At 43.2% G+C, this 25,743-nt stretch overlaps 1 protein-coding gene across 5 annotated transcripts in view; it reads left to right on the forward strand.

Moving 5' to 3' along the window:
- IL1RAPL2 (interleukin 1 receptor accessory protein like 2) overlaps nt 1-25,743 on the forward strand; it is a 337,388-nt gene that overhangs the window by 49,238 nt on the left and 262,407 nt on the right. The gene's annotated exons all lie outside the window — the stretch shown is intronic.

Here is a 25,743-nt window from a genome sequence, read left to right on the forward strand (position 1 = left end):
GAGTTCTGAGCTCAACAAAGATCAGAGATGTGAATATGGAGAGCAGCAGGTGAAACACACAGTGTAATAAATTATGGGCAGCATTTTTATTTTCCATTTATTTCCATTATTTCTGTCAAGTAAAAATCTTGTGGGAGAAGTGAGTTAAATACTTGTTTTTGAAGTTTTCTTTAGAACGACATTTTTGCTGACTCTGCAAACCAGGCATTCCTGAATGCTATTGCAGTCCTCTTGTAGTGAAGGGAATTGTATATCTGTCCTGTGAAGTAGCACATGCCTGGCTCCATTTGTTATCTTTCACTGCCATGGAAGTGTACTTGAATAATAGAATCTGCAAATACAGTTTAGGTAGAAAAGAACAAAATATGAATATGAACTGTTCTGAAAAAGCCCTTGTAAAATAAATAGGTTTTACTGTAAAGAAAGTGGGGGCCTGATATTATGTGGTGTTGAGCACCCTGTATATCAGTGGCAGTCAGCCCCTCTGAATTTTAAACAGTAAAGTGATTTGATGGTCAGCAGCTGGGCTGTGATGGGACTGCCAAAGGACCCCGTTCCCCTGATGATATTTAAGCTGTGCTACCTCAACAGTAATGGTGTGTTGTGAAGATTAGGCAGGCTCAACATTTAAATTTGAAATTAATTTTATTTGTTACATTTAATTAGCTATTATAATCCATAAAATGTGCTGTGTAAAACACACAAAATGAAAACAAATGACCATCTGTGGCAATTTAACATCTCTTCTGTGAGTAAAAAAAAAAGAGGTAGCTTTATCTTGAAAAATTACCCTCAAAGTAAAAAGGTAATAATCCCCCAAATCTGGCTGCCAGAAAGGAAAGTGTAAACCTTTGTGCATGTGTCCTAGCCAGGGCTCTTTCTCTAATGTGGTGCTGCTTTTACTGAGTTCTTAAGAGAAACCTATTAATTTAGCTGAAACTTCTTGTACCAGGAAGTAAATAAAGATGCATGTACTGAGAAGTGATACCTCATTGCAAATGTGGGCTTTGTCAGAGCCTGCTGGACTCAGTGGAGAAGACTCTCGCTTGTTTTTGTGTTGCTTAGAACATATTCTGAAAAGTTTTCACAATGTGGATGTGTTTGAGTGAACAGAGGGCAGCAGATGCATGCTTGGGGTGCCTCTCATTCCAGGTGGTTGTAGCACTGCTAGGAGCCCAAAGCTGCTCATTAGAGAGAAAGCCATTGCAGTTATCTCTGGTCATAAGACATGGAATCCATCCTGGCAGAAAAAAATCTGGCTTATGCTTGTGCTTGTAGTGCTCATTTTATAGCAAATGTTTTTGTTTAATGTAATGGAGCTTCAGGAACTGCAGGTTTTGCAACAGTCTCCAGCCAGATTCTGAATTGTTCACCTCCAGGAAAGTGTGAGAGAAGTCTGGGCTGTACAAGAGGTGGGTGACTTGGGGGTGAAATGTCAAGGGCAGATCTCAGTGCTGAGGATGAGCCAATGTGTGAGCCCAGGTGAGCTCTGGAGCTGCTCTGCCAGGTGAGCTCCTTGTGTGGCAGGGTCACCACCTTCAAGCCAGGCTCAGGACTTCAGTGGCTGGCTGATACAAAACTCATTGAAATGAGCCTTTTCACTATGGGCAGTGGCTGTCTCTTGTGTTTTTGTGTGCTCTGAAGATGTTATAACCTTTTAAATCCTTGTTGTAAGGTGTTATAAGCTTTTAAATCTGATTTAAGGGTAAGGATAAGGGATGTTTGGGTCTGCTGGTTTCTATAAAATGCAATTTTTCTTTAGTCACCCAGTTAGCAGTCTCAAGCAACTTAAAGCTGGTTGGAAAGAGCAGGTAGCTTAAATTGCTGAAAGAACAAAACCCAGCTTGATGTGGAAGTTACAGAATTCACTGCACTTTCCAAAAGTGACACAGTAGTAGTGAAAAATTGCTTTGTGTGCTGATGCTTTCTAAGCTCATCTGCTCTGCAAGTGTCCCTCTGTGATGACAGATTTGAAAAGAAATGCTTTGCCTTTGGAGAATTTTGTAAGCGTGTGGAATATGTTGAACCCCGGCCCCTGTGAACAAAGTGTAGCAGTGCTGGCACCTTGACTGGGCTGTCACATCCATTAGGGGGGTGTGAGCAGAGCAAGCTGCAAACCTGAGCTTGAGAAAAACATTGACATTAATGTCAGCAGGCCCAGGTCTGCCCTCCTATTAACTTGTCTGAACTCAGAGGTGCCTGTGCTGGAGCTGGATTTGGCTCCCAGGCCTGTGCCTGTCACTGTCTGCAGGAGCTGAGTGCCTTTGCTTGGCTCTTCCCTTCCTGCCCAAGGGCTGCATGTCCTGTCAGGCCAGGGCAGCTTTGCATCCCTTGCCTTCCTCCTTTGGGTATATTTTCTGAAGCTGTGGTTGCTGGCTTGCACAGAGATTAATGTCTGTTGTGCTTGCCTCTTCACACGAGTGTTTCTAGATTTTCCTCCCCTTGCTAGCTCTCATAGATTTTCTTTTGTATTTGTTCATCACTGGCAAGATCTTGTGTGTGTTTATTATTAAAAACATACAGATGGGTTTTCAAGTCACTGGAATAAATTAAAATCAAGTGAACTGAAATGCTTTTCATAAAACAGGATTTGTCCAAAACCAAGTGGGATACTTCATTTTTCTCATCAAAATGAGAATGTATCTCTTGACCTAAAGAGGTTATAATATTTAAGCTCCTACTTGTAATAAATCCAGCTTCTGCCTGCTTTGCTCACACTATGTTCAGAGCAATTATTTCTCATTTTTTAGGAAGGCTATTAAAATACTTCTTTGAGAATATTTTTAACCTTATAAGAGATATCCTCTTGTTTTCTGTCCTGCTGTGGAGGGGTGTTTCCCATGCCTCTCCTGAGCTGTGCTGGTTTTTGCAGTTTTGCCAGGCTGAGGTGTGAAAACAAGGCAGCACTAGGCAAGCAGAAGGATGCTCAGGCAGGGGCAGCCCCAGCAGCTGCTGCTCCGCTGTGTCCTGGGCAGTGCCAGAGCCCTGGAGAGCCAGGCTGGCTCTGTGGGGCAGGACAAGGCATCTGTGAGAGCAGGACATGGCTTGGGCCCAGCACCAGCTGCTGTTGACTGTCTCTGCTATCACATCCCCAGAGCAGGAACAGCCACTCTGACTCCTCATGTGTCTCCCACAAGCTGGAACAACCCAGGCTTGATCCATGGGCAGCAAAATTCAATTTTGCCTGCACCACTGGAGACCTTTAGCAGGGCTGATGTGGCAGCTGCTGCCCACCCTGGTGCTGGTGTGAGCTGGAGAAAAAGGTGCTCTACAAGTGTTTATTGGCTGCATCTTGTGTACACAACCCCATTCAAAAGGGACCTTGCTAGAATGTGTACAGAACTACAACCACTTGTCCTCACTCTCTTGCTAAATATGCTGTTCCTCCAGTTTAATTTTTCTAGATGCTTCCAGATGAGGAATTGGGCTGAATACTGGGTGGCCAAATGGAAATCAAAGTGCTGTCAGCCATTGAAGCATGTGAAAAAGCTCATTCTCTCTTTTGGCTGCACTTTAATGGGGTTGTTTTGGGTGCCTTTGCTCTGGGAAAGTGCACATTGAGGCTGTGACTCAGAGTCCTTGAATGGGTTTGTGGTCTGCAGGGACAGGGAGTAGTTCGGGAAGAGACAATTTTCTTTTTCCTCTTGTGTATTTCTTAGAAAAGCATAACAAAACAACAACAACAACAATTTCCTGTCCTCAGCTGCAGAGTGTGATGAACTCTGGTTGAAATGCCAGCTGTATTCACTTGTGTTTTCCCTCCTGTGCCATCTCTTCAAGCAAACTTTTACAGCTGCTGATTGCACAAGCACAACAGACATGAGCTGATGTGCTGCTGGAGCTGCTGCCTAATGCTGATGGGTATTTTGGTGCTGCAGCCTGTTGAGTGTATGTGATAATTGGTTTCCCTTTTGGTCTTTGAGGACAGAAGATGCAATTAGCATGTCCGGCATATTTTCTTTCATGCATTCTCAAAATTGCAATTCTTTTTAGGAACACCGAGAGTCTTTAAATTGGGAATTGGTTCTTACATTGTAAAGTACCTTTGCTTTCTGAGCATCAGAAGAAGCTGCTTGCCCTAGCAGCTGCTCTCTTGGTGTGTTTGAATTCAGTTGTGGAGTCACAAGTGCAAGTACAAAATCCTATTGAAGTGCACCAAAAACATTAAAGGTGCTCTGCAAAGCTCTTGAGATTTTCACCAAAGCTCTCTGGGACTTGCACCAAAGGATAGGTGCCAGCCCTCAATTCGAATTTCAGGAAAGGCTTGAGGAGCTTGTGGGTGGATGATGGGGAATATTTACATGTCAAACATCAGGTAGGGTTACACAGTGTACTGAAAACAACTTGTGTTGTTTACCAACATCTGATTTCTTGCACCTTGCCTCTTTTGAACAACAACACAGCCAGCCTACACTGCAATCTGTCCATCTGAAGGCTGCATCTGAGCAGAAAAGAACAAAACGTGAGGCATGTATGGATTCAGGTTTGCTCATAGCTGTATACAGGGCTCTGTGAGTATGTGAGACAGTTTTCCTTACTCGAGGGGCCTGGAGGCTTTCCTGGGGTGCTGGAGGGAAGCTGGTAAGATCAAAGGCTGTATGAACATTCCCCATACATCCCAGATTTGGGAGGACACCCCCAAACCTTGCTTTTTCAGACCTTGGTAACTTCACTAACCTGCCTTTAAAATGACACAATTTAGCAACAGCCACTTCAGATTTGCTACAGTTACTGTTCTAATTACAGACAGAAACTGTTGTCTGAGAGAGAACTGTATGGAAACTGTCAAATGCTGACATTTCATGGCAACCATGGGAGCTGGAGATCTGTTTTGGAGGGGTTCCTAAAAATACTCCATAAGAAGTGAGTTGAAGATGTATTACTGCTATATGTTTTAAAAATCTTCTCCGTCGGTGAATTTAGTATTTCATTAGAAACTACATATCCTACAATAAAATAAAAAAGCAAAAAGTAGAAATAAAATATGGTGTTTGTGCTCATTTAGCTGTTTCTTTAGAGTTATTACTAGCAAAGCAAATTTGGAACAAACCCTATTAGGACTTCTAGTCCTCTCTGTAGAGCCCTAAGCCTGGCATATAGCCATTAGTTTACCAACTTTGAAAGGATTTTTATCTAATAAAAAGAGAGATGAGTAAGAGCCTGCACGTCATTGCAGGCACAAAGATGCAATTTTGAAGACTTTATCTGAAGCTCCTTTGATACAGCCTTGGTGCTCTGTGGAGAGGAAGAGGCACTCAGATCTTTGCTCACTGAGCCCCACAGCGAGCCCGCCCTGCAATGCCAGGGAGAGGGATGGGGTGGCAGCTGGGGTCTGGCCCTGTTGGGCATAGCTCCTGCTCAGGCTAACGAGAGCCAGTGCTTGGAGCATCAGATGTGTTACTGAGAAGGGTGGGAAGGAACGAGGGAGCAATGGGGAACCTTTGCCTAATGCTTAGCAATGCACGACAGACAGGAGTCAGTCACAGCTGGAGGTGGTTCATCTCTAGGTGCACATGAGGGTTCAAATCTGCCAGGAGTTAGCTGAGCTGGGCCTAAGTGGGCTCAGGGAACTGTGGATTGACTCCAAGGGATGACAGGACTCTGCATTGCACAGGTCTCAGTGAGCTGATCCAATGAAAATCCAGAGGAAGTGACATGGTTGGGCCCAGGAGGAGGGTGATGGTGATGCTCTGTACAGGCTGCCTGTTTGGACACCATCTCTGTTTGCTGCTTTTATTTTCAGTTAGTTTGGCTTGGAAACAAGGTTTTAAACAAGGCAGGCACTGAGCATCAAATTGTGCTACTGAGGTGTGTGGTGGTAGGCATGCAGAATCTGGGATTGCCTTTACCAGGACAGGATGGATCTCATCAGATGGCAAAGCCAAGGTGCATGTTGGGGAGCAGTGAGTATGAGGTCTGAGAGGGTGGCTGGGAGAATCCTTCTCTGTCCTGGAAGAGGTTGAGATAGTCAGGAAGGAGAATACCACTACAATCCAATTTCCTCTCTTTAGCAAGAGAAATGTTATTAAATGCAAGAGGTGGGTAAGGTAGGGTAAATTATGTCAGAAGAGTGGCTGGGGCTGCTGTTGTGCCCTGGATTTTGTGACTGGGCAGGTTAGAAGTGTGGGAAGTGTCTCATCCTGCTGGGCACCCTGCAGGTCAGGTTTGTCAGCTTGGCCATATTCAACCTAGTCTGGGCCTGAAGATGCAGCATGGTCATTTTCCACCTGCAAGGGAGAATGTGTACATCAGTGCTGGGCCATTTTTAAGAGGAGATCTCTCTTGTCTTGTGTATTTTGTCACCTGGGAGCAGTGACATCGTCAGATAGCAGCCTGTGCAGTGTGCATTGCAGGTGCTTGGTGTTTGATGGCTGCATTGAAGTGTTGGTGCTTTTGAATAATCTCTTCTTGTCTTGAAGGCTTGATGAACCATGGGTCATGCACAGGAGATGAATTGCCTTCTGCTGTGTGTAACATCAGTGTTGTTGTTATGAACTGTGCTTCCTCACCTTGCAGAGTGGTTGTTGCTGTGGCTTCTTCCTGTGTCTCAACTACAAAAAATGGTTTGACCTTCAGTTTAGGTGGGAGAGGGCTAAAATGTAGGTGAAGAGCTGGAGAGGGAAAGGTGGTTTGGAGAACCCAATTTTTGGATGAAGAGTGGTGACTGCTTGTGCTAGTCTAGCAGTGCTCCAGTTGCATAAAATAGGTTAAGGGAGGGGTAGATGAAGGCATTGTGTAATCTTCCTTCAAAATTTGTCAGAATGGTGGGATTTAGTATACCAGTTCTTTCCTAATAGAAAAGGATTGGGATTATTTATCTTCCATCAAGATTATAACATTGTTCAGACTTTTTTTCCCCCCAGACCTTTTTTGTGCCTTAAAAAAACTCTAGCTGTGTGGGCTGGAATAGCTCTGAAATGCAGCCAACTGGATGGAAGGCAGTAAACTAGCTTAAAGCAGTAATTTTATAAAGCTCAAATAGTAGAAATCCTGGGAAAAAAACTAGTGTTTGCATGCACATCTTGAAATCTGTGGAGGGTGTGTGTGTTAATGTGTTTGTCAGAGCACACCTGCCTGTCCTCTAAAACACGTAAGTGGTTTGGTTTCCATTGAGTTCCTCTGTCCACCTGTCCTGCCCCAGCCGTGGGGCTGGCATGGGGCTGCTGGCACCGTGGGTACCACTGGCTTTGGTGGCTTTGCAGCTGGCACTGAGCCCTGTCCTGGCCACTGAGGTTCTGGCCACTGCTTCTGCCTCTGCACCAGCCCCTGTCCTCCCTGGCTAATCCCTTCTTGCTGAGACCCTCAGCCTTTTCTCCTGGCACTTGAAATGTTGTTTGAAAACATCTCACCCTGTTTATTCTTGAGATGCATCTGAAGATCCTGCCACTTACATCATTCCATAAATTTCCTTGTTGTGACAAGAGCGTGACCTCTAAAGATGCAGTCCATTCTTGCCTTTATTGCAAAGCCTCTTTTTTCCTTCTTTTCTTCAGTGTTTCTGGAGTTTTCTGTTTGTGCTAATGACTTGACACCCAAACAGGTCAATGTCTTGCTGATTTGTTCTGATATGTGTATTCAGCAGGAGCCAGCTTTTCCCAGTGAAGAGGTGTGGGGGGGGAGGAAATCCTACGCCTCTTCAGAGGATTCTTGGCAGGTGTAATCACAGGATTTGTGATTCATGTCCAATATCCCTGAGAGGAGCTGACATCTTAGGGCAAGTTGCAGATATTAAGGGGGCTAAGTAAAACCTGCTTTTGATGTTTGTAGATTTCTCTCAGCTAGATCAAAAGTGAAGTTGTTAATTCAGTTGATCAAAACTCCAGTCCCTCTCCACACTAGAGTTACTGGGTTAAATGCTGTCTTAATCAGCTCAAATCTCTGCCTCTTCCTTCTGCAAGGTACCACAGAAATTACATCAGTAACATTTGTTTGTTGCAGCTAATGCAGAACAGGATGGGACTGCTAGAGGAGCTATAAAGCTTGAGGTAGTAATTACATGTAGTCCACCACATTTAATGGTGAAATCTGTCTGTAGATTTTTGCATGTGGAAGGTTTTTCAGGCCTGTGACTACTGGTGCCTGGAATTTTTAGCCTCTTCCTGTGCTGGCATGTTGCATTTTCTGTCTGGTTCCTTCTGTTGGTACTCACAGTGTGTCTGTGCTGGTTATCCTTTGCCTGAACTTGGAAGGAGCTGCAGGACTGGGTCTGGTTCTGTTCTACCATTCTTTGTGCTGGAAGGACTCTGTTCATTTCTGTTCCACTGATTTCTCTGGTTTGGAAACCTTCAGTAGCATAAGCAGGTAACTGATGGAAGGGTTTTGGAGTCCATCTGCATTGCTGAAATTAAAATCACTATGGGGTCCTTAGCAGTGTAAGAGTAAGAGCAGTCTGCCTGCATGGAAGGTTGCAGGGTCTGTCCCTGGTCATCTGGGGTGTTCAGCTGCAGTGCTGGCATGAGGTCCTAGAGGAAGGGAAAACTTTTCATGTGGAGATCATAGCAGCTGCTCAAACACAGGGGTGTGTTCCTTCTTGGAGGGTTCAGCTTTGGGTTAGGGCCAGCTTTTTTGGCAAAGGAAACAGGGTGAAGAGGCCATGATGAGATACAGGGGCAGTGATTCCAAAGAGTGAGGGACTACATTTCAGTGGAAAGTGTCAGGGTTAAGTGTGGGTTAAGTGTGGTAAAGAAGAGGGGATGTACAGCACAGTCTTGGAAGCTTTTCTAGAGAGAAAAGGTATAAAGCCTCAAATCCTGCTCCTGGGGTGTTTTTTGCAGTCTTTCTGAAGCAAAATAAAAGCCTGAAAAATGTAAGATTGCAGCAGTTCTTGGTTCAGCAGGAGCTGCAGCATGAGGCAGCTCAGGGGTGCAGGGCAGTGCCTGCCAGCCCTTCTGTGTGGGGACTGTGTGGCCTTCCCTGGTGTGCCAGCAGCTGGAGCCTCTCTGAACATGCCAGTGCCACTGCCAGGGCAATGTGTGCCAGAGCAGGGCCATGCTCAGGCTGTTCATTGCACATTAGAATTTTCAGACAAATTGATTATAGCATACTTTTAGAGAAGAAACAGATAGAACATGCCAGTGCTTATTTATTTTAAAGCTTAAAGTAGGCTGTGATATGACCAGTTTTTATTTTACATTGGTTTAATTTATTTATTTTTTAAACTATAATGCTGTCAGATGATGCATTATCCATACCTAGAGGCCTGCTGTTCACTGTGCAGGTTATCTCCATGATGACAGCTCTGTATCTTCAATGTCAGGCACACTGTTCTTGAGCCAGAGTAGATTTACAGATTCTATTATACTTCTATTGAACAGCTCTTAATCTGGGCAGAGGAAAACATGCTGCAACCAGCATGTTTTATCCCTTGCCTTTAGTGTTGGAGCCCTCTTTGGCAGGGTTGGACATTGTATTAAAAATAGCCCTCTAGCACCTCAGTCTTTAACATTAAAAATCCCCAAAATCCTGTAAATGCTGGAGGTTTCTGTCACTCCCAAGCATAGTCTGAAAAAAAATTAGCACTGGCATTAATTGAAGATCTTTGTCTGTGTAACCTGGGTGTAGTACACAGGCTACTTAATGTTGTTTTCTGCTCTTGTGCTGCATTCCTGTGTAACAGTCTCCATATAAAACAAGAGAGTTGTGAGCCTGAAAATAGAAGCTGTCTTCAGCCCCTTATTGTTTTGGCAGCTTTATTTTTGACATCACAGTTTCTTTAGTAATTGGAGATTACATGCGTGAAGAAATGTAACTACTCTGTGCATGAAAAGTGACATTTGTTTTGCTTGTATGATTTTGCAGACAGCTCCTGTGTTATTTAGCCTCTTTTGAGCAGGATAACACAGGATGCTGCCTTTGACCTGTAAGGAATAGCAATGGCCTTGCTGTGTGTATGTAGCACCTTGTTGTAATTAGCAATGTTTGTGTTCTTGTTGTAAGCAGCATAATCTGAATTAGCAGTAAGTAACCACGAGCATACCAAATACCCAAGGAATGTTATGAATGTGAATAGTCCCTGGTGGGTTTTTTCTTTTTATTCTCACCCTTCTATCTTTTAGCTTTCTTCCAAAAGCTGCTTTGACCTTCTATCTACCTTGAGATTCATGCTGCTTGCTGCTTTTTTTTTTCCAATTTATCCCTACTGTTAGTTCTTTGAATGCCATTGGCTCAACACTGTGGTTATTCCTATAGCTCAGCAGTTCCACCTTGTTTCAGCTGCTGAAGTCTATCTCTCATCTTTTTCTGCTTTTTGTTCATTAAAGAGAAAGAAAAGAAGGTGAGTTTGAATCCATCACTGGGAGGTATTCAGTTTGGTTTTGTTCTGTCTGAGGAGGGAGAGGACTGTGGCTCTTCCTTATGTGCCAATGTAGGTCATGAAAATAAATAATCAGCTTACACATGTATCCACATGCTGCCAGGAAGTAATCCTGCTTAGCATCACTTTGTGGGGTTTGGAGTCTTTCTGAATCTTCTAATCCTTAGTGATATTTAAATAACATGTTGTGATCACTGTTTGGCTTAATTCATGTAGAAAAGATGTGTTATACAGATGTACCAGAATGGAAATACACATGTGCCAAGACACACAGACAGATGGGATGTATATACTCAATATGCAGAATAATTGCCATTTGCAGACTCTGGGATGTGCTGGGGCAGCTCTCTAGACAGGTGCTCTGGGGTGGCTGTGTGCCTGAGAAAGCAGAGATCCTACAGTGGTGATTTGCCACACTATTTTTAGATGGAAATTTTGTTCTAAAACTAGAGGAACGTCCATGACTGTCCCATTTCTGCAAATAAAGCTCAGAAAGCATTTGCTACTTCAGCACTCAAGATAAGACAGGTGCATTGTTTTTTCTCCCCAGTTATCTGGGTTGTTAGCCAAAGGGGGTCTGCCTTGCAGGTTCATGATTTGAAAATAGCTGTGCAGAGCTGCTCAGTGAGTCATGTGCAGAAGGCAACAGAAAACATCTCAAACTCCAGCATCCAACACCTACACAACCCACTGCTGCCTCCCACCTGCAGAAACCTTTTCTGCAAAGCACAGGACCCCAGCTAGGTCTGGGGGTCCTGAGGGCACCACTGCTCAGGTCTCTTTCTAGGAGCCCCACCAGAGCCAGAAGGTTTCTGGCCAGAATCCCTCCCTTGCTTGCCATCTCCAGTGGAGAACTCTGAATGCAAATGTTCCTCCTCCAGCCCCCCGTGTTTGCTCCATCAGCTGTGGGGTGGAGAGAGGATACACCAGTCTCTACCTTTGCCTCAGTGCTTCCTGAGGAATTTACTCAGCACGCGTTCCAAGCATGGGTCTGAGGTGTGCGATTCCCATTCTGAATTAAGTTGCAGCCCTGTCCACGCTCCATTGGTCAGGCACACACCAAAAGCTGGACCTGTGTGCACTGGGGGTGCTGACCCTGCAGAGCTGCTTGGCAGCCTGCAACGTTCACTCCTGTAGCCCTATGTTCTTCTCTAATGTAAGTCCCAGAACAGGTGATTGAGAGGTGGACTTGAACGTAGCAAAGCGCATGAATGAGTAAATGCATCCACCTCCTAATGCAACAAATGCAAGTGGTTCAGCTGCACCTCCTGCACTTTGCAGTGCTGGCTCTGGAGCCAGCCTGCAGCAGCACTGCTGGGTGCCTTTGGAAGATGTGGCAGAAACAGGAGCAGTCTCCACAGTGGGAAACCAGGTTGTGCTTCAAGAACACCAATTTCAGATGCATGGCATGCTTTCCTGATTAGAATCAGGTCCATACAATTGTGTCATTATGAATTTATATTAAAAGTCCTTTCCACTGGCATGAGAAATTGCTATTGCAGTAACACCCATTCTATTGTTGATTGAAGGGCTTGAAGTAAGAAAACACTAGCTGATATGTAAACTAATTATTATAAAATCAAAGTTCCTTAGATAAAAGCACTTAATTAATCTGCATTCCATTTCCTAAGCATCTAGATCAGCATTCAATAGAGGTAAATAATGCTCCTATGATTTCCAATACCAGCTGGCATATTTATTTCTTGAAGCATTACTTCAATAACCTGCATTTTAGGAAGCTGTGTCCTGCAGCCAGAAGCTGTTCTTCTGTGCCATTGAAGAAAAATTATTAATTTAAAGGAAATATTCAGTTATACACAAAGTCTTTGAAAGCTCCCAAATACTTTTATTGTGAATCAAGGTTTCCCTTTTCTTCTGAAAATTTTTTTTAATTATTATGGATATTGATACTTAGAAGTTCAGATGATTCCTTTGACAAAGCAAGTCTTTACATCTTTACTGTGCACATAATGTAAATTGACATTCCTCCTTGTTTTCCTCTTTTTTCCCCCTGTAAGATTCTTGTGACCCTTGTCTGGCTTTGCACTGAGAAATATTCAGAGAGGTAACTCATGTCACCAAGATAAGCACACTGCAGTCTCTGTCATTTTTCATTGTTGCTGAAGGACAGCTGTTGCTGAAGGAGGGAGATGCTGCTCACATGCAGAATCTTTATCCTGGGGAAGTGTGATGATTCAGTGGGGTGCCTTACTGAACTGTAATTCAGTCATAAATACAAAGAAATGGTGTTTAAAAGATGTTAAAACTCTGACACACGTTGATGAAAGAGAAGCTGGTGTTCTTGTTTAGAAGTTGATTCTAAAAATCCTTGATCATCCAAGTACCCTAAGAGATGGTGACCAGCAAGTGAACATTTCACTGTCTCAGCCCTGCAGCTCAAAGTTTGATTTCTGCACCTGCCCAGAAATTCACTGCACTATTTGGAGTAGCTGAAATCTGGACTGTTTCAGGTTATTAACTTGTTTCTTCTGCATATGGAGAGAGGAAAAAAAATCTTTGGCACAAGTGCAAGAGGGTTTTGTTGGGATGATTGCAGTGTTTTTTTGTGCTATCCCAATAATTAAAAACCACAATAATTGCATGAATTTAATTTTGAAAAGAGAGTTGGATTTCAAACACTTAAATCCCATTGATTTCCTATAGATCACGGTCTCAATTCACCAAAGAAATTTTTGATTTTTTGTCACCTTTTCTATGCAGAACTTGCTAATGGATTCCAGTGCATATGTTGTCACAAGCTTTTAAAACCTATTTTTAGGTCTGGTTCAAAACCAAACACATCTTTATTAGATGATTATGATCTTCTAGCAAATAATTATTTAAGAAAGCATAACAAATGCAACCATTTATTAAAAGAGTGCTGTTGACAATGTAAGCACTTAGTGTGATTACAGAACTGCTTATTTTAGTCTGTGTTGAGCACCTGTTAGGAGGTACCTACTCCTGGTATACTTTGTTGGCTTGTAGTTTTAATTATTGAAATGTCTATTGAGATTGGTGAATATTGGGGGAGGGGGAGTAATTTACATCAGGTATTCCTTGCTCTACAGTATTTTGAGCCTTTTCTACTTAGCAGATATGCACATGTGTTTTGTTCTATCTGTGATAAAACAGATATAATTGTATATTTTATGCTGAAGATGCTCTTAACTTTTGGTTTTTAAAGAAGGCGCTTAAATCCTCAGACTGATAAATTTCATGCTAATAAAAATTTCAGCTAGCTAATTATCAAAAAACATAATAAATATAAAATGTATTACATAGAAATAAAAGTCTATTATAATATTATATGACATATAATAATATTATATAAATATAGCTATTAGATATAACATATATAAAATATATAAAATTATAATTAATTGTTAGAATAATTGTTCAGCATCCTTCAGATTATGTCTTGCATTTTGCAGAACAGTAAAGAATTTTAAAGGAGTAGATTGCTGTTTTAGTGCAAGCATTGCCAGGGTATAACATTTCCTGAAGGACAAGTGTGCTTTCTGATGAAAACAATTTCTGATTTTTCTTGCTTCCTATAATTTTTGTGTCATTACTCCTAGACCTGGATCAGAACAGAATTCTGTAATCCAAATGCTGGAAATTTGAGAGAATTTGGACTGTAATAAATATTTTGCAGCTGACTCACTCTGCTTATGAATGAACTCTGCTAGAAAATCTGGCTCCCACAATTAAGATTTAGAGAGCTAATTGCAAGGCAAAGGGGAATTGCAAGCTCCTATTTTTGTGGCAACCCAAGGTAATTTTAGATTCCGGATCCAAATGGCAGAACATATGGGAAGTATGGATTCAGATTTGGGCTTCCAATGAACTTTGCATGGCAGAAAAGCCCCAAAGCAGCAATGCAGAGAGGCTGATGCACAAGAACTGAGGGTGGCTGAAGTGCCAGTCACTGGTGTCAGTGCAGGGCTCTGTGCAGCCACAGACAGCAATGAGCTGCACAAATGAGAGGGAGCCAGGAGCAACAGTATCTCTTAATTTTATGCTGTTCTTCACTGCTCTCCTAAGTGATTAGTAATTATTTATTGGAGTAGTAGCCACAGGCTGGAGCTGAGATCAACTCATCTCCTTGAGTTTGTACCAGACAGAGGTGATGGGAGACCAACGTGTTCAGCCTCAGTGGTAATTCTGTTCTTGGCCACTTGTTAATTCTGTTGGTTTTCCTTCACTGTACAGTTGTGTAACACTTCAGGGAGCAGAAGGTGCTGAAGGATGTGTAGGAGCAGAATGGCTCCTGCCAGGAGCACAGATGGCTGGAGAACAAGCCATCCTCAGCAGCCACGCTGGGGATTTTGTGTTGGTATTTTCTCCTTTTCTTTTCTTTCAAACCACGGTTTTAAACTGGGAGTAATTGAAACAGAAATAATTGGATCCCTCCCACCCCTTCCTGGGGTCTGTGTGTGTGTGCTCTCTAGGCATGCAGTGTGATGGCAGCAAAGCCAAGGCTGTTGTCTTACAGGAGGGAAGGTCTGGTTTTTCCATTTACCCAGAGAGCAGGGAGCAGCTCTGCCCTGAGCAATGGCACATCAGGTCCCTTGGGGTTGTGTGTGGAATTGTGGATGTTGTTCCTGCTGATTTTTATTGTTGTCATAGTTCATAGAATCTGTGCTAAGTATAATGGCCTGGAGATGAATCTTTTCAGAAGCTGGACAGACTCCCTCCTTCTCCAAATATTTTTGTGTCATGCACAAGGCTTTGGGCTGTCATAGGACAGCATCAAAAAGACACAGCTTAAGGTTCCTCCCAATGGGAATTAGGAGGCAAATTTGCTCTGGCAAGACCTGTGCTGGTGTGTGGAAAGAAGAGGGAGGGAGGAGAGGCAGTGGGTGTGTTGCTCTGCCAGTGCAGCAGGGAGCAGACCTGGGTGCATGGGTTTGGATTGTCACTGTCTCAAGTGCTGACCCACAGAGAGTCTCACCTAGTGGAAAGGAGTTTTAATTGTTCATGGAAAGTCAAATGCAATGTGATTATTGCTTCAAGTGATACAATTTTCCCCTGTGTGTTGACAGATGTATTTGTGCAGGTTATTTTTCCATTAGCACTTGGGTAGATGAAGGCAGCAATGCCCTGCAGGTTTCCTCATGGAGGTGTTGGTACACAGCTGCTGTGTACATAAAATAACTTGGAATATGTGTGATATATCCCTGAGTTAAGATGAAATGTGCTGATGGAAAATATATAGTTAAATATTTTATTTTTGTAGAGTAAACTGTACGTGCACATATGTGTGTATGTATATAAGTTGTGAAGATTTTTTTTATTTTCTTGGTGATGAATGTTTCCATATTGCATTTGTGTTGCTAGACTGAGTAATTAGGAGGTCTGATAAGGAGCTGAGATTCCTGTTTTTTTTCTTGTGTTTTATGGCTTTATTTCTGATTTCCAGCACTACTTCTGCCTCACACCTGAGGACATGAGTGCTCTGCCTTGCCACAGTGGGCTGAGTGGGCTCCTGCTCTGCACAGCAGCCTTCTTGGAGAGCTAGGGAAGGGCTTTGCCTTTGGATGTTGTCCTGTATTAAGCTGCTCATGGGATGGTTTTTTCAGTGAGTTTTGATGCCTGCAGATGGGAATATCCTGTCCTGATGGGTGAGTGGGCAGTTGTTACTGTCATGTGTGTGCTGGGGAAGGCAGAGGCTGAGGGCCACCCTCTGATTTATCCATCCTGCACCTCCTGAAGGATCAGGAGGTGCCATTAGAGCTGCTGTGTGTCCCACATTGAGCCTCTGGAAAGGTCCCAGGGGATGCTGATCTGATCAGCAGCTGCAGGAATTGGGGCAAGAGCTGGAGGTGCCCCAGAGTGGTGCTGCCTCTGCTCCTCTCCTGGCATCACTTGGCTACTGCACAGTGACTGATGGAATAATGAAGTGTTTTGGAGGGGAGCTGAAAGTGCAACGTGCACTGTGGTGTTGGAGGGGGCAGAGCAGGGGCAGACAGTCCAAGTATTGACTTCAGCCATGATGGGCCCCTTCAGGAGGGGAGCACATGGACCAGGCAGGGGGAGGGAATTTGCCAACAAATATGCAGACATAAAGACACTGTGGCTGGGTTGACAAATTAGTTCTGCATAGCGTTCATTCCAGTGCTCTGTGACTTAATTTTAAAAAAAGAAAGCCTCATTGACCTTGGTTGTGGGGTACAGAGTTCACAGCCAGTCCTGGGACTGGAGCAGGGCACAATGGTGGCATTGCTGAACTGGGCTTGGAAAATCTTACCATCCTCACAGCCTAGAGGAATTATTTGCAAATAATTTGGGGTTTGCACTTGCAGTCTGGAAATGTTCAAGACCAGGTTGGATTGGCCTTTGAACAAGCTGGTTTAGTGAAAGGTGTCCCTGACCTCAGCAGGGGGATTGGAACTAGGTGATCTTTAAAGGTCCCTTCTAACCCAAACCATTCTGTGATTCTCTCCTGGGATTAGGGAATTCAACCAACACATTTTGAAGAGGAGGGAGGTATAGTCCTAGGAATTGCTGTTCTAGAGAGCTAGATGTGAGGAAAGGATGTATCCATGCTCTTTCCCTAGCGAAGTGTGGAGTCCCTTATTTCACCTCCCTTATTTCAGAGGCTTTGTTGCTGCCAGAAGTCCTTCCTGGGCTCCAGGAAGAGGCAAAGGGGAATACTGCAGTGGGAATAGGTGAACTTGCATTGGCAGGGGAAAAAAAAGCATAAAATGTTCCTCCTTTCCTACCTATGTTAGGAGGTTTCCATTTCAGGAAGGAAGTGTGGGTCTGTTCTGTCATACCTGGGGGTGGGAGAGCCCAGTGGTGTAATTAATGCTGCACGCCTCTGCTCCACAGTTGTAGACTGTAAACAGAGCTGATCAAATGATGGTGTGGGAGAGGAATTGTTTAAAATAAATTTTAATAAATTATAAATAATGTATGACTTGCTTCAAGTCTACCTAGCCAGGCAGCATTTCCAAGCTTATGAAACACAGCCTCAGTCATTACATATCAGTAATGTTCATGTGAGCAGCTACCCTGGTGGTTGAATGCATCTCATCCACGTTAAATTTAACTGTTGTGTACAACAACGAGGCCTTAAGTCCCAGTCAAAGATCAGGGGTTTATTCCTTGTGGCACTCAACAAAGGATGGCTCTTATCTAAACTTCCAGAAAACCAAAATTCAGTGGCCTTTTTGATGTTTGGGCATGAGGAAAGGAGAAGATTTCAAGTCCTGCTTCTAACTGCTATGTTTGTCAGATGCTTGTGGAGTAAAGAAAATAGTTTAATGCTCTGATTCACAATAAGCTGTAAAAAAGATTCACAAATTGACCATTGAAAAAGAAGAAATTGGCAGGAGTCAGAAGTCCTTTTGATGAAGACAGGTCTGCTGGGATTTGTGCTCCCTCCCAGAACAGGGCTGATTTTGGGGCCTCAGCAGGAAGGACTGGAGTGAGCTCAGCTGGGCATGCAGGAGGTGCTGTGCTGCAGTTAGGATGCTGCTCTATCACTGAACTCAGGAGCTCCATTCCCAGGTGCACAGGCATTGCTTTCCTTTTGTTGCCAGAGTGCAAATAGTCTTAAAAATGCATGGTTTGGCTAAAATGTTGGGATAGCTGGATTCAGGAAGTAAAGGGATGTTATTTAGCTATTATGGAAAGGAGATAATAGCATGAGTCAGAAGTTTGACTTTAGTGGAAGTTAGACATCTAAAAATCTTTGTGTCTCAGCTGTATCCTTCTACACTTCCTTCCAGCAGGAATAACAGCACTTCCCTATCCCCAGGGAAGTTGTGTGCATAAGAATGTAGTGTGATGGAAGCTGTTGAGATAAGCAGACTTGCCCAGTGTGGATTTCCTTTATACTAACAAAATCAGTATCAGATGGAGTACAGAACAACTCACTGATGCTGTGAAAGCCAACAAATACCTTTTTCATTCCTGTAGATGACAGAACCCCTGCTTATTTTTCTTTATTTAAGAGGTATTTGGGAGGCAGAACAAAGCTCTGCTATTGCCTCCCAGCAAGTGACCTAAACCATTTAGGCTGAAACATATGACTCTGAGGAAGTATTTTGCAAAAACAGATGCACAGAAAGTCAATTTCCTATTCATATTTTGTTGTGGCAATTGGTACTTTCAAGAGATGGCAGACTTAAATTAGCTGGAAAAGTGACATCTTTAATTAGGAAAACCTCTCTGCCAGCACATTGAACAGTTGCCAGTTTCTCAGCATTTAGGGACCATTGATTGCCAACAATGGCAGCTAAACTGCTTCTGGGTAAAAACTAATTGAATTTTCTCAAGTTAAAACGAGGATCTGAAGTTAAATCAAGACGAACTCCTTTGCTTGCTCTCGTTTTACTTACTGCTGTGATATTCTCAGCAGTCCAGGGGCTGCTAGATGTTGGTGAATGGAGCTGCCTGGGGCACAGCTGTACAAATTCCTCCAGCCTCTGTAGTCCTGGGACTCTGCTGCTGCCACCCACAGCACAGATCCCTGTTGGTGCTGCCATGGCCATTTTGGTGTTTGTGTTCTCTTCTGGAGGACTTTTCTCCTGGGGCATTTTGCTTTTATTTAGTCTCGTTCCGCTCTGCTGGGAGCTGGAGGAGCCAGTCTGAGGAGCTGGGCTGTATCCTATTGCCTGAGCATCCCATCCGAGCCAGGCCTGCCGACTCACTGGGGATGGGTAAAGAGCCTGTGGGTGACAGGCACAAGCTGTGAAACTGGGTTACAAATTTGTGTGGGGCTTGCCAATCAGACCTTCAGTGGCACATGGTTGGTGTTGGCCCCAGGTCCGCTCCCCTTCCTGCGAGAGCTGAGGGCTGAGCACACCCTGAGGTGCAGCATCATGCCAGGCTGGAAAGGAGCTGGGCTCTGAAGGATTGCTGCCTTTGCTGGCTGCAGTGTGGATGCTTTAGCTCTATTTCTGTCCCTTCATCTCAGGTGTAGCTTCTCTGAAGCATTTTTAGCACTTCCTGCACACACCCATAAGCCCAGGAAGATTTGTCCTCTCTTTGAGCAGGTTCTCTTGCTCTTCCTGGTCATCATCCAGGCTGAGTTCTGGCACAATGTCAGTTCTAATCCATCCCATCCTTCCTCTGTTGCTGTTGGGTGGTCTGAGGGATCATTCCCTGAGCTCTCCTATGAATGCTGCTGAAACCTTTGGCTGCATGGAGAACCTGAGGGGAGCTCTGCTGATAATAATGATAAATCTGAAAAGTTTGGGATTATCTGCCCAACTTGTGAGGAAGCTGCAAATGCTTAGACCTGAACTCTCTGCCTCAGGCCTGTGCTTAGAAGAGGAACTCAGAGATGTAATTACATGTTTCCCAAAGGGCAACTCAGTTTCTTATTTCCTTTTTTACCTTCATCCTGATTTATCTCCTTTTGCCCTCCTTTCCCTTAGCAGGGGTTTTGGAGGATAGTCTCTGCTTGCTTCCTTCACAGTTTGAAATATAACTCCAGCTGGTCTCAGGGGAAGGAGCCTGCTGGAAGATGATCTTGCTCTAACCATATGTGTGTTTATTAAAGCTATTCAGCTCTGGTAGACTGTGCTAGTGCTGTAAGAAAAGGATTGGGGTTTTGGTGTGTCTCCCATTTAGAATCAAGAAAAAACTTCAGGTTTTGGTCAAAATGGAAGTTTTTTTGGTTTTTTTTTTTTTTTTTCAACCAATGTGTTCTACCCCCAGGTATCTCAATAACTTTGTTTTTCTGTTAAAAAAAACACCAGGGAAAATTTGGAGGAATGGCAACTCCTCCCTTGCTGTATAGCCTTTTCTCCCTGGCAGTAAGAGAAAATACAAGGAGCAGGAGAAAGGAAAGGCTTCTTGGGAGCAGCTGCAAGGGAAGGGTTTATTTGAAGTACTCAAGAAAGGCAACTTTGTGAGGCATCAGCTCAGTCTCCAGTGGGCAATGGCTCCCAGCTGTTGTCTGGATTAGAAATGTGTGTTTAAAATGTGACCTAGAGTTGTGGGTTCTCCATCCACACAGCCCTGCCTTATGTATCAGTATTAAGAAAAGTTTGTTCAATATGTCTCCTCGTGAATTATGTGCATTTGCTTTCTGTTTGAGTCTCCTTTAAAAGAAAAAAAACCCACAACTGTTGGAGCGGGAGAGAACTTGAAATAGATTTGAAGATTGCATAGGAAAAAGAATTCAGTTAAATCTTTTGTTAGAAAGAATATTTTTCTCAGCATCTAAGGGTACTATTCATCTTCTCCCATTACCTTCCAGCATTAATCTAGAACAGAAATATTTTGCTTATGAAATGTACATTCTTTCAGGTACTTTACAAGTGGTTTATTCCTATTACAAATACAGTGAAAGAAGATGCTTACCCCTCTTACAGACCCACTGTCAGGGAACTACTCCTTTTGCTTCTCTTTCTAGTGGTAGATAGGAAAAGTATAGAGACTTCTGAAACGATATTATCTCTGGAAATATTAAAGGAGATTTTCTCATCATTGTGTGAAGTGGAAGCAAAAATTGCCCATGTTTGGAAGTAAAGTTTAAAGGAAGAGACAGCAAAGATGCGATTGTTCACTTAAGAGAAGTGTTCTGGGAGTCATCTGCGTGGCAAGCAAAAGGGACAAATTGCTGGGGAGCGTACGAGGGTTTTAAATGAAGCCTGCAAAGTCTACTCAGCTGTTACTAGGGAATGGCAGGAACAGATGAGTGCCCTGAGGAAATTGAAATTTCCTGTGTTTCTGCCAGCCCAGGCACCAGGATCTGGAAGGCCACAAGAGTCTGATGCCACATCCTGCGGTTGCACAGAAGGTGAAGAAGAGGATGGACAAACGGGTGGCTGCTGACATGGGGGTCAGACTTGACACTGCTGACATTGAGAGAAATGAATACAAAAAAAACTCATCATGAGGCAGAAATCCTGGGCAATGTGTGAGGTGTTTCTTCAGGGGAATAGAGAGGTCCTGATACTCAGAAAGCCCCTGCAATAAACAAAGCTGTGCAAGTGTTGCTAAAGATGGAAGCCCTGGCCTGTGATGTGGGTCTGAGGAGTTCCCCAGCAAGCAACAGGACTCTAGACTTTTGATTTGAGATTTTTACTGTAAAAGAGCCACTATTTTAACTGCTATAAAGCAGATTTCCAGTAGTCAAAGCAAGCAAAATGGCCAGATTTTTAAAATAAAACTGATAAGACTGGTGAGACTAGTTTAGCTGAGAAAAGGAAGTGTTTTTCTCCCACTCATAAAAACAGAGGTTTGTTCAAAGAAGCAAAAACAAGTATCAAATAACTCGTGGTGCCACAGATAAAGCCTTCCCCCCTCCTGGCATGGGCTGTGCATCTCAGTTCTTTGATTTTCTGCTTAATTCACGTGGGATGTGTAGCATAATTCAGAGTTCCACAAAGGATCGAAGTGATTTGGTGTAGTCAGAGGTTTGGAAACACCACAGAGCATGTAAGGGGTGGTTTTGATAGATGTTTTTCTGTGCTCTGAAACTTTTGAAGTTCATTGTGTGGGGCCAATGAGGAGGGAAAAAAACCCAATAAAATGGATCATTGAATGAAACATGAACAGGGGTTTAAATGTCAAAAAGCTGAGAGGGCACCTGGGGCTCTCTGTCCATAGAGCTGTCAAAGCTGGCTGGTGATGAGATAAAAAGAGAGATCTTGTTAGTGTTTGCAGTCAAAGCTGTTTTCCACAATGCTGATGAAGATTTACCCATTTATTTTGCCAGTTGGGTTTTGCTGGGTGAAAATGTAGGATTGGTGCAGGTTTTTAAGAAAATCGCTCAGACTTGAGGTGGGCAATGCAAAGACCACCAGTGTGGACAGCCCTGGGCTTACTCTGCATCTCTGTGTGTGGATGTCCTGCCAAGTGTGTCCCTAGTCCATGTTCAGGCTGTCTTTGTCCACCTCTGCTCATTGTAGGAGCAGAAACTGAGCTTTGGTGTCATGGTAAGGGTCTGTGTAGCTCATGTCCAGCCTGGAAACAGCTCTTTACTGTTGGGACAAGGCAGTTTGATCCTGGCTGTTTGAACCTAGAGAGTTTTTCCTCCTTTTCTGCACATCTGAGAGATGAGTAATACACTGTCTAGTTACCTGCAAGGGTGCAGGTTTCCATTATCCTGCCCAATTTGATGCTTCTGTCCAGAACACTGCCTTGTGAATGCCCTTTTTGCCTCCTGAGGTTTGCTAAGTGTGATGGTTAAGAGGAGGTTTGCATTTAAGATATACAAGAACCAGATCCTGTTTCAGTGTTCAGTGCAAAAGCTTTTAGTCTTTCTAATCTTTTTCCTTGGAAAACTACTGATTTGTATTGTAAATGTGTTTGCATACCTCTTTAAAGTTTGGTTATTTTTCTCCATCAAATGGTGTTCTTAAAGTATAAATGCAGTGGTCTCATCAGGAGAAGTTTAGCCATAGAAGGTCATAGAACTTACAGTCAAGAGCAAATTTTAATAAGGTCCCAAGGTCCCCAATTAATTCTCCTTTTTTTTTTGATATACTCATCAATGCTGGGCTGCCAATTGCATTGAGTGTCCTTTAAAAATAATTAATACTGCAATCCCTTGAGTATTTTCAAGGTAAATAAGTTTTGAAGTTAATCACAGTAATGGTAAAGAGATAGAAATTGCTTTTTTCTGTACTTGTTGTATATAACTGTAGGCCCATATAGATAATCAAACATTTCTAGGCAGATCTGGATTGATTTAGAGATTACAGCTGAAGCAGGGGTTGAATTGCAGCTGGATGTTGTTGAAATTGTACAAGCTCTCTTCTTGACATTTTTTTATATTCCAGCTTCCTCTTGCTATTTTCCTCTTCCCTATAAAATCTTGTATTATCTGCAGGTTTTGAAGACTTCTTTTTCTAATCTGGGTTGCTTTTTTTGTTTTGCTCCTTAAATAGAGATTTGAGAAAATGTGAGAGTATTACTTGACAACCAAATTATGTTGGAGTGAAGCGAGTTGACTTTGTTGCGTGGAGCTGCATCAGCTGGTCTCCTGGCAAAGTACAGTTCAAGATGAAAGAGTGAAAAATGCTTTATATTTAAACTTCTGGGGAAACACTGGACATGGTCTGGTTGTTATAGTGAAGTTATCTTTAAACACTGGTGTTTAATGGAAACATATTCTTTCTGCCATCACTTTTAGTTTAGTTCAGGAATGTATTTTTACATGAACCTTGCATGTCCCCACTTTCCAGTCCTGGTGTGCTCTGTAGGATGGACTCCAGTGCAGGGCTGAGTTCCTTTGCAGTGAGGACAGATGTGAAGATGGGCTCCCATTGTTTGCCTGGCTCACACTGCTCACAGGGTGAGGGACCAGATGAGGGCTGGTCTGACTGGGAACGGCCAGAAGGGCTCAGATGTGGGGGTTTGGTGCTCAGCACCCCCTGCTTCACTGCCCAGACCTGCCCTGTCACACTGCACTGCTCACTAACAAAGACCAAGCTGCAGATATTTGTTCATTGGAGTCATGGGCTGCTCTTTACCACTGGGTTAGAGACAGATCCAGTGTTTCAGGGTCTGCTGGAAATCCCATCCCTGCTGAGAGCAGCCTTCTCACCACTTGCAGATCCTACATTCCTACATGCTTTGGTTAGTAGGAGTCTGGCTATTCCAAGCAGCTGTTCCAAATGTTTAAAAAGGTACCTTGTGCAAAAAAAAAAGTGTGCTGTAAATATTTAACATATTAATTACTTGTGTAGTTAATTTGTTCTGTTTCCTGCAGAGTCCAGTCTTTTTCCGTTTCTGGAACTTTGATGTGTCTTGCTTTTAAGAGGGTCTTCTTACTTGTATATATGCTGCAACCTCAAAATACACACATGAGAAATTTTTTTATAGATGAGCAAGACTGGATTTGTGTATTCTGCAGATCTAATCAAAGCTCATTTTAATAATGTGATTTGTCTTAAATTTTCTCCCAGGTCTAAACCTTTAGACTTTTCAAATCTGCTTTCCAGTCATTACAGGCAGATTTCTGTATGAATAATGCATAGTTTTGCTTTAAAAATAAGTCTACACAAATCCACTTTATTTTCACTTTTTATTGATTCCAACCTTGGTGGCTTGCATACATCAGAAATTTCACAACTTAAAAATGTGTCTGTCCCTACAAACGAGTCATTGATCAAAAAGGGTTAATTTGACTGACTCCCTTGAATTTTTCATTGTCTCTCTTCTTTGTTTCTAAGTAGTAAAAACAATTTCCATTTAGAAACTTCAGTTTTCAGAAGAGTAGGGTTTCACTTTCTCTACTGAATGTATGGGCATACAGTGTATTCATTTAAATACAGATTCTTAGAAACAAGACACAAATAAAATTCACAGAAAATTTGAACCCACTGCAGCAGTTTATTACTGTAAGAATGCTCAGGTTATGCTTCCATTCCAAAGGGATTCATCTGTTGCTGACTCCTGATATTTAATTCATTATAAGGTTAAGCACAAGAGAATTTGATATTTTTGGAAATGGCAAAGGAAACATTTTTGACCTCTACTAATGACATTGCCATCAATTGCCTGTTTTCTGTTTTCCCCTCCTCTTCCCTTGATCTAATTTGTTTTTTCTGTTGAATTTCCTCAGCACTTTTCTTCCCAGGATCTTTGTCATCTCATTCTTAATTACCTTTTTACTTTCTGAGGTGGATGTAGGAGGGACCCAAATGCTGACTTGGAGATAACAGTGGGAGCCCCTGTGGGCTCTGGGCAGCTGTGGCTCGTCCTGGTGGGCTGGGAATTCCCACCTGAAGTCCTGGTGAACTGTGATTGTGGAGACAGGGCTGCTGCTGGGTCTTTGCTGACCTACTGTGATTGTTTGTGATGGCTCAGGTGTGGTCTGGAACCAATGTCCTGTGACTGTATGAATTATTACATTTAAAATAGAAAACACTTCTCAGCTTACACAGATCTCTGGTTTACATTGGCAGCAGCCCCTTCAGACCAGGTTTTCCCACTCTCCTCGAAGGTGACTGAAGAATCTGCAGAAGAGCTTTGCTGGAGGGATGGAAGGTTTGGGCTCATGTTTCCCTTCAGAGTCCTCAGTAGGAGGTGAAGGAGAATTTCTGCTGTTATTTTAGGAAAGGTGATTTCTGTAAAAATTCTGCCTTTCAGCAGGGAGTTTGAAGATCTTACATGGAACACAGAATTTTAGAGAGGATGTGGCAAAACCTGCTGGTGCAGAGGCAGCCCCTTCCACAGGGAAGAGGGATCTGGTGGGCTCCATTTGGGAGCAGTGGGACCAGTTGGGCTCCCCTGGAGCAGTGCAGATGCTGCTGTGAGTAGAAGACAATGTCCCCTTGCTGCTGCTGCTACCTTTCAGTTGCATTGGTGTAGACACTTTTTTGATCATGATGCCTGGAGAGGCATCAATCACATCTGAATTATTTGCTGCCTCAGAGGTTTTATTGTGCAACACCTGTTTTTCTCTAAAACCAGGCACTGTGTGATCTGACCAGAGCCTGAAGGGAAGCACATACTGC

Source organism: Agelaius phoeniceus, chromosome 14 (genome assembly GCF_051311805.1).
Source record: "Agelaius phoeniceus isolate bAgePho1 chromosome 14, bAgePho1.hap1, whole genome shotgun sequence".
Classification (NCBI taxonomy): domain Eukaryota; kingdom Metazoa; phylum Chordata; class Aves; order Passeriformes; family Icteridae; genus Agelaius; species Agelaius phoeniceus.